Source organism: Pan paniscus, chromosome 15, assembly GCF_029289425.2.
Source record: "Pan paniscus chromosome 15, NHGRI_mPanPan1-v2.0_pri, whole genome shotgun sequence".
NCBI classification, from domain to species: Eukaryota; Metazoa; Chordata; class Mammalia; order Primates; family Hominidae; genus Pan; species Pan paniscus.
Window position 1 is genome coordinate 87,419,985 of NC_073264.2, and position 11,845 is coordinate 87,431,829.

Consider the following 11,845-nt stretch of genomic DNA (forward strand, 5'->3'; position numbering starts at 1 on the left):
AAAGACGAGCTACAGATTAGGAGGAAATATTTGCAAATCACACATTTGTCAAAGTACTTAAATCTAAAATGTATAAAGAATTCTCTAAAATCGATAATAAGAACATGGGCAACACATTGAAGCGGTATTTTGAAGGATATATGGATTACAAATAAGCACATAAAAGTATGTTCACATAATTGGACATTATGGAAATGCAAATTAAAGATGTGATAAGATACTACTACCCACATGTATGATGGTTAAATAAAAAAAATAGAGACAATAATCCTTGCAGGTGAGGGTGTGTGACCCTCATACATGGCTGGTGGGGTTGTAACATTTTACAGTTGTTCAGAAGTTTTCTAAAAAGCTAAACATACAACTCAATAGAAATAAGTTTGACATTTGTTTATAAAGTTAAACATATAACCCAGTAGTCACACTCCTGGGTATTTATTTATTCTAAAAAAAATAAAAATTCCTGTTCACACAAAACCTGAACATGAATATTCTTTGCAATTTTATTTGTAATAGCCAAAAATGGGAAACGGGGCAATAATAAATGCCTTTCAATGCGTGAATTTTTAAACAAGCTGTGGTATATCCATAAAATGTAGTAGTACTCAGCAATTAAAGAACGAGCTATTGATACACAAAATGATTTGATTGGATCTCAAGGATATTCCACTGAGTGAAAAAAAAAATGCCGATCGCAAAAGGTCATGTAAAATTCCATTTATGTCAGTCTGAAAATCCCTCTCTCTAGTGACAGAGAACAGCTCTGTGGTTACCAGGGGCAATTGTTAAGAGAGGATGTTTACATAAAGGAGTGACAAGAAGGAATTTCTTTCTGTTAATGGAACAACTCCATATCTTCATCCTATGGTGGCTAAAAAAATCCATACCTGTGATGAACATCACATAGATTTATACACACAAAGAAGAGTTTAATTTAAAACTAGTAAAATGGAAACAAGGTCTGTAATATAGTGAATAGTATTTTACAAGTGTCAATTTTCTGGTTTGGACAAATACGCTACGATTATGTAAGACACTATCATTGGGAGAACTTGGATGAGGGATACATAGGAACTCGCTGTGCAATTTTTACACCTTGTCCATCTACAATTATTTTAAAATCAAAATCTTAAAAAAGAAATAAACTGAGAATATTTATTTAATCTTAATTCATGCATTATGCATTTCAAACTATGAATTTCAAACTATTGCTTACAATGAAAAGTATTGAAACAGGTAGACCCTGGCCAATGTTGTCTCTAATGCCTATTTATTACTGTCAAAAATATACTTAAATAACTTCCTGAGTAATGTGCAATTTTTAAAGTTAATAAGTATATGAATGAAAAGATATATATGTGTCATCATTTCAGAAGCATTTTTAGATTTGGAATTTAGTAGGTATTTTAACTGAATTTAAATAAAATTATGTATGAGATGAAAAAACGTTTGTTATGTATGGTTTATATATTTGTATTTTTGGTAGTCAAACACATTTCTAGCTATCTGTTATTATATAAATTGGTTCATCTTAGACATAAAGAAAACCATACATTTTAATAAATAACATAATTTACTAATTTGGCTATTCCTCATTTCCTTCATTTGTGGTAGACTAAAAAATTTCTTTCAAAAAACTTTGTTCCATTTTTTTTCGTAGCTGATTTCATGGGCTGGATTTCTGAAATGTGGCAGGCAGCTAGGCAAGTTGATAAGTGTTCATTTTTGCCTTAACTTCTCCCGCCTTCCTGAGACTGTCGATTTCCATAGTAAAATGCATTGTGTTGAATAGTTCTTTTGTGAAAAATCTATTATAATATTTTTTTCCAGACAGAATAATTACCTAACAACAGGAACAGCATGTTACAAAAACTCACTATTATCTTTTTTGAAAAGAAATAGAACTTTTCAGAAGAGAGAGGAAATAAATCAACAGAGCACACCAAGCAATATGTTTTGGGACAAAGGAAGTTTAATGAAAGAGACACCAGGATGGTTGGTTCTTTGTTACGTAGACGGATGATTACTGTTAGGATAAAAGGACAAATCATTATCAGAAATTTTAGGTAATTATTTCAATGTATTATTTCCTTTCATATCGAAGACCATATCTGACTTTAATGAGATTTTTGCAATGTGTGCTTCAAAAGATTGAGGATGGCCGACAAAAAAGGACTCATCAGAACTCAACAGCAGAATCATCCAAGTGATTGTAAGATAGTAGGTTTAAGTAAGTCAATCCATAACAATAAAGAATTCCTGACCATTAGGATACAAACTATTATTTACAATAGAAACCGCGGCTGTGTCCTTGAATAAAATACTTGACATCATTTTTAAGCTAATTGATTCCAAGGTATTTCTCTGGAAACTTTATAGTGGAACATGAATAAACATAGCTCCTTTCCTTGAGAAAAATATACTTAAGTAGACAGCAAATGATTCTATAAACACACTGTAGAATTGTGTTTCCTTAAAAAAGATATGCCCAAGTCTTTACTCCTTATTTCTGCAAATGTAAATGCCATTAATTTAATGATCTCAAGATGACATTCTAGATTTAGAGTGGGCCTTAAATCCAATAACTTGTGTTCTTATAAGAAGAGGCAAGGGGAAAGAAATCAGAGAAACAAAACAGCCAGGTGAAAATGGAGGCTGGGAAGCTCTAGTTCACATCTTTTTTATCCTGGTAGAAGCAAGCGAGTCCAAACATGCTGTTGTGGCAAAGGGAGATGCACAAGAGTGAAAATAACACCTGCAAATCCTCTAAGGCCTGGCCATGGAAACAGCACACTCACTTTTCTGCTTTATTCTACTGGCACAACAAAATCCAAAGCATGGAGAAATGCACTTTACTCCTGCAGTGGCAGGAGCTGCAAAAGAACATGGATACAGAGAGATTTGCTAAAACAGACCAGTAACACAGCTTACCATACTTGACTTCACAGTGCAACACACTCCCACATTTTCTGTTGTATTTCAGGACATTTTTTTTTTCTGCAGACTCTCCGCTCTTCTTTTTCATCTCTTAATCTTGAATCAATGGATTGCCCTTGGGCTTCATCCTTGAATCCCTTTTCTTTTCTATATACGTACTCTGTTTAAGCTTCCCCATCTAGTCTCCTAGGCCACAGGTAACATATGTCCTACATGGGCAGATTTTTTTTTAACTGATATTGTCCATGTGTACATACAAGAGTTTGGCACATATGGTGCTCATTCAATAAAATGTGTATATTTTGAATGAATGAATCAGTAAATCGGTATAATGATGACTCTGCAGCTCCTGCCTTGATCGCTTCTTTGAACGCTGGACATACATAGTTCACTGCCTATTCTATATCTGTATTCAGATGTCAGTAATTTCAAATTAACTTTTGGAAAACTCAACTCCAAACCTTTCACCTCAAACTTTTTCTACAAATAAGTAAATGCCAAATCCATCTCTCTCCTTGTTAATGCCCGAAACCTTGATATCATATTTTATTTCTCTCCCCTCACACTTATATTTGTAGTACATATGTATATATCTGTAACCACTTTGGAAGTTGGTTTGGAAATTTCTCATAACGTTAAACATGTTCATAGCAGCTCTTTCATACTAGGCCCAACCTGGAAACAACCCAAAACAATGTAGCCCCGAACTAGAAACAATCTCTCCATTAACAAGAGAATAGATAAACAAAGTTTTGACTTTTTGCTATGGAACACTACCCAAAAATAAAAGGGAATGAACTCTTGATCTATGCAAAAACATTGATGAACTCAAAAGCATTATGCTGAGTTAAAGAAGCCAGGATAGCAAAGAGTACATACGATTTCATTTATATGAATTTCTAGAAGAGACATGACTGATCTATGGGGAAATAAATCCAAATGGTGGTTGCCTGGGGTGGAAGGTCAATGATGGACCAGCATGGGAAGGGACATGATGAATAGTTCTGTAATGGCTGAAATGTTTTTATATTGCTATAGTAATATATAAATGACAATATATTATATAAATTATATAGTATATATATAGTTTATATATTATCATATCAATATATAAGTATATGTAATTGCCAACATTCATTAGATTCTGTGCTTAAGATCTATATATTTAGCTGAATATACTTTATACTTCAATAAAATGATACAATGCTATATATAGTATATATACTTAAGGTAGTGATAATATAATTAGAATAAATTTCCTAGACTATTAACCACCAAACTTAATATATTCAACATTAATCATATTTTAGAATTTTTACCTGTGCCTTTGAATGTATCATCTAACCTTTCCCCAAACCGAACAGTACCTGGAAATGTGTGTTTATACTTTCCTCGCTTTTCTTTATATTTTTAGTGGATCTACAGAGACATACCTCATTTTATTGTGTTTCACTTCACTACACTTCACAGATATAGCACTTTGTACAGATTGATGTTTTGTGGCAATCCTGCATCAAGTAAGTCTATCAGTGCCATTTCTCCAACAGCATGTGCTCACTTCATGTATCTGTGTCACATTTTGATAATTCCTGCAAACTTTCAAAGTTTGAAATTATTAATTATATCATTTATGGTGATCTGTGATTAGTGATCTTTGATATTACAATTGTAATTGTTTTGGGATGCCACAAACTGTGCCCACATATTACAGTGAATCTCTTGTGAAAGGAAAAGTGAATCGATGCAGCAAATGTCATTGTTGTCTTATTTTAGGAAATTGCCACAGCCACCCCAGCCTTCAGCAACCACTACCCTGGTCAGTTTGCAGCCATCAGCATCAAGAAAGACCCTGTACTAGCAAAAACATTATGATTCCCTGAAGGTTCAGATAATTGTTAGCATTTTTTAGTAATAAAGTATTTTTAAGTTAAGGTATGTAAATTTTTTAAAGACATACTGCAGTTGCACACTAAATAGACCATAGTAGCCTATTAACTTTTGTATGCAGTGGGAAACAAAAAAACTTGTGTGACTTGCTTTATTATGATATTCACTTTATTGTAGTGGTCTGGAACTGAATCTGCAATATCTCCAAGATACGCCTGTGTGTGTGTACATATTTATATATGTGTATATATATGTACACATACTCATACAAAATACTTATAGTCCTAATATATATAAAATATATACATATATATCTCTTCATCCCTAAGTAATATTTTGCATATACTTGAATGTTTTAACTATACAAAACTATATCTTATAGGTTATGATTCTGCAATTTGCTTTAAGTTTCCTGGATAAGCAGAGATATTTGATATTAACATAATCAATGTATCCATCATTTCCTTTACAGTTTGCTTTGGTTGTACCCTGTTTATACCTTTCAATGCTACTGCAGATATGTGAACATATCTTAAATGTGTGATTTTTTGTTTAAGTTTTGCTTTTCAGATGTAAGCCCTCTGACCACCTGAAATTGATTTTGATGCCTGGTAATGGTAAGGACCTGATTTCATTCATTTCCATTTGGATAACAAATCATACCAGCAACCAATCATTGAATAGGTCACTTCTTTTTCCCTGTGAAGTGCAGTGCTGTCATATATCAAGCTTCCCTGTATGTGTGGTTCTGTTTCTGGAGTTTGATTCTGTTGCACTCTTCTACTGTTTTATCCTTCTGGACTATCACACTGACCTATAATCTAAAAGTTTAATAATCATCAACAACTTATGGGTAAATATATCTCCTCTCCTACCCTTCTCTGTTCCTTCTGCACTTTTTTGACAGTACCTTAACTTTACTTCACCTTCCATTTTAGAATCCATTTGTCAAGTTTCATCATTTTGGATTTTGATTAATATTGTATTGACTATACAGATCAAATAAGTAGAATTAGCATCTTCCTCATATGGTATGTTCCTATTCATGATGTATGTTGAAGTTTGTTTAGGTCTGATTTAATATTAAAAATAGTATTTTATAATTTTCTTCATAAATGCATTGTCCAATTTCTCTCAGACCTATATATAGATAATATTTTAGCTTATAACTGACATTTTATATTAGATTTTCTACTTTTTATTTATTGGTATATAAATATGTGATAGACTTCTCCAGATTATAATAAAAATTAACTTTTATTAATTTAAATAATCTATCTGTATCCATTTTAAGTTCTGTATAATCAACTACATTATTTGGAAATAATTAAAATGTTTGAGCCATTCGTTTTAATTCATTTTTTATTTTTTATTTTTTTGTCTTTCTGCACTAGCTGGGGACTCCAGTTCAGTGTTAAATAGAAATAGTAGTCCAAAGCAAATTGTGTTCTTCTTGATTTCAGATAAATGTTTTCTAACATTTTACCATTACATATAATGTTTACTAGAGATTTTTAAATTTGTCTTTTATCAAGTTAATTTAGTTTCCACCAGTTCTTAAGTTGCTACAACAGCTTACCAAGAATGGGTTGATGCTTTTTTATTGCATTTATGGAAAAGATGATATGGCTTTTCATCTTTAATTTTTAATATGGCTGTTTCCAATTTTAAACTAATGTAGCATATTCCTCTTCTGTCCAAAATTAATTATAAATTCTTTTGAATTTTGGTATCAAGCTTTCTTTTTAAGCTTCTTAGAAGGTGTTTGGATATACAGTCCTGCGTCACTTAATAACATGGATATGTTTCAAGGAAAGGATTGTTAGGTGATTGCATCATTGTGTGAACATCACATAGTGCACTTACACAAACCTAGATGGTATAGCCTAATATACACCTAGGCTATACGGTATAGCCTAATATACACCTAGGCTATACGGTATAGCCTAATATACACCTAGGCTATACGGTATAGCCTAATATACACCTAGGCTATACGGTATAGCCTGTTTCTTCTAGGCTACAAACTTGTACAGCATGCTACTGTACTGAACACTGGAGGCAATTTTAACACAATGGTAAGTATTTGTGTGTTAAGCATATCTAAACACAGAAACAGTACAGTAAAAGTATGTTATGATAATCGCATGGGACTACAATCATATATATTGCCTGTTGTTGAGTGAAACACCATTATATGGGGTTTGACTACACTCTACTTTTTTCATTCTCTGAATAGGGTCGTATAAGATGGAAATCACCTGTTTGAACGTTGGGTAAATGTTTGAGCCTGGTATTTTAATATTTGAAATATTTTAAACTATTCAAAACAGTTGATGGTTATATGATTATCAATTTATTTTATTTATCTCTCAGTCTGCTTATTTTTCGATTGGCAATTTGTGGCTGTTTGTCCAAGAGAAAAGTTTGAATAGCATAGATCTAGCCAAAGAGGCAGAGAAAGTCTATACAGTGCTTAGTTTTGTGTCAACTTGATCAGGCTGTAGTATCCAGTTATTCAATTAACCAAGAATCTAGCAGTTGTGAAAGTATTGTGTAGATGTGGTTAAATTCTACAATTTAGTGACTTTCAGTAAAGGAGATTATTCTCTATAATGTGAGTGGACAACATCCATTCAGTTGAAAGGACTTACGAACAGTTGAGGTTTCCCTGAGAAAGAAGAAATTATGCCTCACGGCCTTAATATCAACTTTTGCATAAGAGTTTTCAACCTGCAATCCCATGCATATTTTGGATTTGCCAGTCCCCGTGATCCCATAAGCCAATTTCTTACAATGTCTTTACGCCCACTGCTTCTGTTTCTCTGGAGAACGTTGGCTGATACAGTGCCTTAGTTAACCTCTCCTTCCCCATACTCTATCTCTGCCCTCCCACCTCCCTCATTGAGAAGCTGCTACAGAAGCTATTAAACAACAAACTTTTACAGCCTTTCCTCCAAACATTTTTTGATCTAGTTCTCTGAGGAGAGACAGATAAGCACTTTTCTTCTTCCATACAACAGAAGAGCCAAACTCCCGGTCCCCACCGCTGCTTATAGAACCTAGCAGGCTGACACCTCTAGCAGTAAACTTTGGATTTTAATTCCTCAAAGATGTTAATCTTAATTTTGAGGCTGGACATCTTTTCTTTCCTATGTTTGTAGTAATCTATGCAGCAATGTTTGCTGCATTATCTTCCCAACTCTCTCTTTATACAGCTACCTGTTTGTACAGTTAGGGAAAGATTATTATTTTTCCCTGTTTTCAGAAAAATAATTCTAAACAGTTTTCCATTGAGTAAGCTCTCCAGATTTTCTCTCCATTATGAATGTTTAAAATGAAATGAAGAGTTTGCAGTGAAAGTTTTTAATGATGTCCCATATGAAGAAAAAATTTTAGGTAAGAGTTGGCCAGTAAGGGCAGGTAACTACACACTGTAATCTCCCTGAGTTCTAACCTTCTACTCATTTCTAGTGTCTTGTGTACAGACCATAATAGCATAGGCTACTGATAATGGGAATTGAACATTTAATTGAGGATATAAAATGTTTTGAGAATCCTCAAGGTTAACTCAGAGTGTGTCTGTAAGCCAGGTTTCTCCATTTGGAGGGAAGAAAAACTATAAAAACATCCAGCAAGGTCTCCTTAGACTTTTATTATCAGTTTGTTTCAAGAGCTTTCCTTTTAAAATGTTACTGTGGGTAATGACAGAAGATGAAAAAAATATGCATTTGGGCCTGAAACAAGGAATAAAACTCTCTGCTGGCCATTTACAGGATGAATAGAACACAGAGATTTGCTCTAAATTGGCAGGGGCCACAGACTGCTAAACAAATTAGCATCAAGTCTGTAGCATGAGGATGGAGTTTGTCAGGTTTGCCTCTATAAAAATGCGTTTCAAAAATATCCTTCATATATGAGGTTAGACTTGTGATCACCACGTTGAGAAAACTGAGATGCAGAATTGTCCTTTGTAACTCATCAGTAAGTGTTTGACAGTGAGACAAGAACTTAATTATTGGCACATAGATTTCACTAAAGCCTTAAAATGATATATGTCTAAAGCATATGAAACCATATTTTCCTGGAGTCATTCATGTGATTTATTATAGAAAAAGACAGACTAGATAATAATCCAAGTGTTTAACTGGATATCACCTTAGGGCAAGCAACCGTGGATTATGATCTCAGGAAACTGATCTGTGTGTGTTTGTTTGCTGGTTTGACTTCTCAAAAATGTAAGAATTTAGAAATTTATAATGAACATTACATTTCTGATGATTCATTCCAGCTAAAAGTTTCAAATATACTTGCTCTCAAATATACTTGTTCTAAAGTTTAACATATGTGGCTCCTCAAATTTACTCATTTTCAATTTGTTTATAGCCCAAGAACAGCAATATTTACAAAATAATGCATATTTAAATGTAAGTATACAGAGAAAAGTAAACTTTCTGTGTTATTTTCAAATATTACATACATGTTATGTTACAGTTAAATTCAACTGTTAAATACATATTACTTATATTACCTCTATTTTCCAATACATAGCAAGTTTATTTTATAACTGAGTATAGAGAAGGTGTTTTTCTTGAAAAATGATGAAATTATTCCATCTCTCAATTAAAACATTGGTCATAAGCTAAGGGGAGAAAGGAAATTCAACAGTATAGGATTTAATATATTCAGTGAAATAACTATACTTACAAACTACCAAGTGTGATGAAATATGGAAACCAATTGATGTATCCTAATAGAATTAATGTATACAAAGTGAGATTTGTAAAATCTCTCACCCTTAAGGTTTAATATCCATGGGTTCCTTTTTGATAACAAGCCTCTGACCTTGTATAATTGAGCTTATATTATTTTATAGTATCATTTTATTATTTTATTTTATGGAAATTACATGAAAACAAAAGAAAATGTATAATTTTCTTTTAAATATGTTGTATCAGAGTATGGAAAATGTGCACAGCTCTTTTAAAAGGCTGTGGTTCCAATATTCAAGGTGACTTTAATTTACATTTCCACCAAAAAAGAGAATATATATCATCATAATGTGTTTCCACGGTAACCACTTTTTATGCTGAAAATAAACTAATGAATCTCGTAAGAAGATTGCCCTTCACCAGCTTTGGACAAATGAGTGTGTCTTTTTATTTATCAGTTCTCAAAGTTCATTATCTGTTCTTCTGATCTTTGCCCATTTATAACAACCAGAAGCATAAAGGGTGTCTGTGGCTCTAGTTAGCAAGCAGCAACATGCAGCTAACTAAGTTGGTTAAATAAGCAATAATCTAAGAATATGTCAGAATTAACAGTATTTTAAGACTCATTAAAAAGCAAGGTTTCCAGAGCTAGAAACCATGAAGATGTGGAATGGAACTTGGGCATGAATGCTAGGAATTTTAAGTAATGAGAAAGGATTCTCTCAGTTACTAATGACCCATAATTGCCATAACTGATGAAATTTTAGTGTTACATTTATTAGCTATTACAAATAATTAAATTCACATTTAAAAAACACATAAGGCGATTTCAGATCAAGTTTCCAAAGCTGGTACCAAACAAAGCACAACAGGCCAAAATTCCAAAGGTCTCGCTTCAAAATCGTTCTGAGTTTCCTTACTTCTCAATGCCCTAATTGTTCCAATGCAAAATGGAAACAATAATATTTCTCCTTCTTACTTGATGACACTATTTTAAGAGTAAAATAAGAAAGTGAGACAGATCCTTTCACTAACAAATATTCCTTGGTAACCACCTCTGAATGTATCTAGTGCTTTCAGGTGAACTGAGTTGTTCTCCATGCCAGTCTAAGGACTTGTTCCCAGAGTACACAAGAATTTCTATAACAGATAGGGAAAGGCAACACAGCAAAGGATCTGTAGTATTCAAGATTAATTGCTTCTGGTGATAATGTCTTCAATTTAAGAAACTGATAGTGAGTCTTGGCACATTTAGTCATGTAACTAATGTCTCATTACATTGTGGTAAACATCTCGTTGAGATAGCAATTCTATCTTCTCTTTTGTAAAAAGAAATGTCTTCAATTCCAATCACAACACCCTATTTAATTTGTTGGCACTGCTCTTACTCAGAATTGCCTATACTTCCTTCCTTTGTCATCTAAATCAGAGGTTGTATAATAAGTTTCTGAGGCTGCGTATTTAAAGACACAGTGTCACCCAACACTCAATCTTGGAGCCCTGAAGTGCCATGAAGGAGATCTGACTATCCTGTAGTCATCCTTCTGGGAGAAAGCCAAGCCACATGGAGAGTGCTGTATAGGCACTACAGTCGGCTGTCCTAGCTGAGCCAGCCTTTGCATCCTTCCAGCTAGCCTCCAAACATGAGTGAAAGAGAATTTAGTTTAGTGCCTAGTCATTGAGTTACCCCCACACCGCACTTTGAGTCTTGCCAGCTGAGGTCCCATTTATTGTAGAAGAGAGAAAAGGCACCTCCTTATCCTGAGTGTGAAACACTGACTTACAGATTCTGTGAGATAATAAAGTGGTTGCTTTTAAAAACTGCTATAGGGTAATTGTTATGCAGCAACCGTGACTGCTACAGAAATTTTGCTATAGAGGCAAAATGGTGAGATTTTCAGATTTTGAATTGATGCCCTAACAGGATGAGATTGTGGGAGTGTGTGGTGGGAAATGAGGTGGGTTATCTTCCATGTGGCAGGAATCGATATTGGTTTTGGTCAAAGGATGTAATGCAATAAAAAACATGGTCCCAAATTTCTTTGACACTCCTCCAATTGATATTGGGATTTGTATTAGTCCGTTCTCACACATACCCAAGACTAAATAATTTATAAAGAAAAGAGGTTCAATTGACTTGCAATTCCCCATGGCTGGGGAGGCCTCAGGAAGCTTACAATTATGGCAGAAGGCAAAGGAGAAGCAAGAAACTTCTTCACAAGGCAACAGGAATGAGAAAGAGTGAAGGACTGAGGAAGTGCCATGCTTAAAACCATCAGCCCACATGAGAACTCCCTCAGTATCATGAG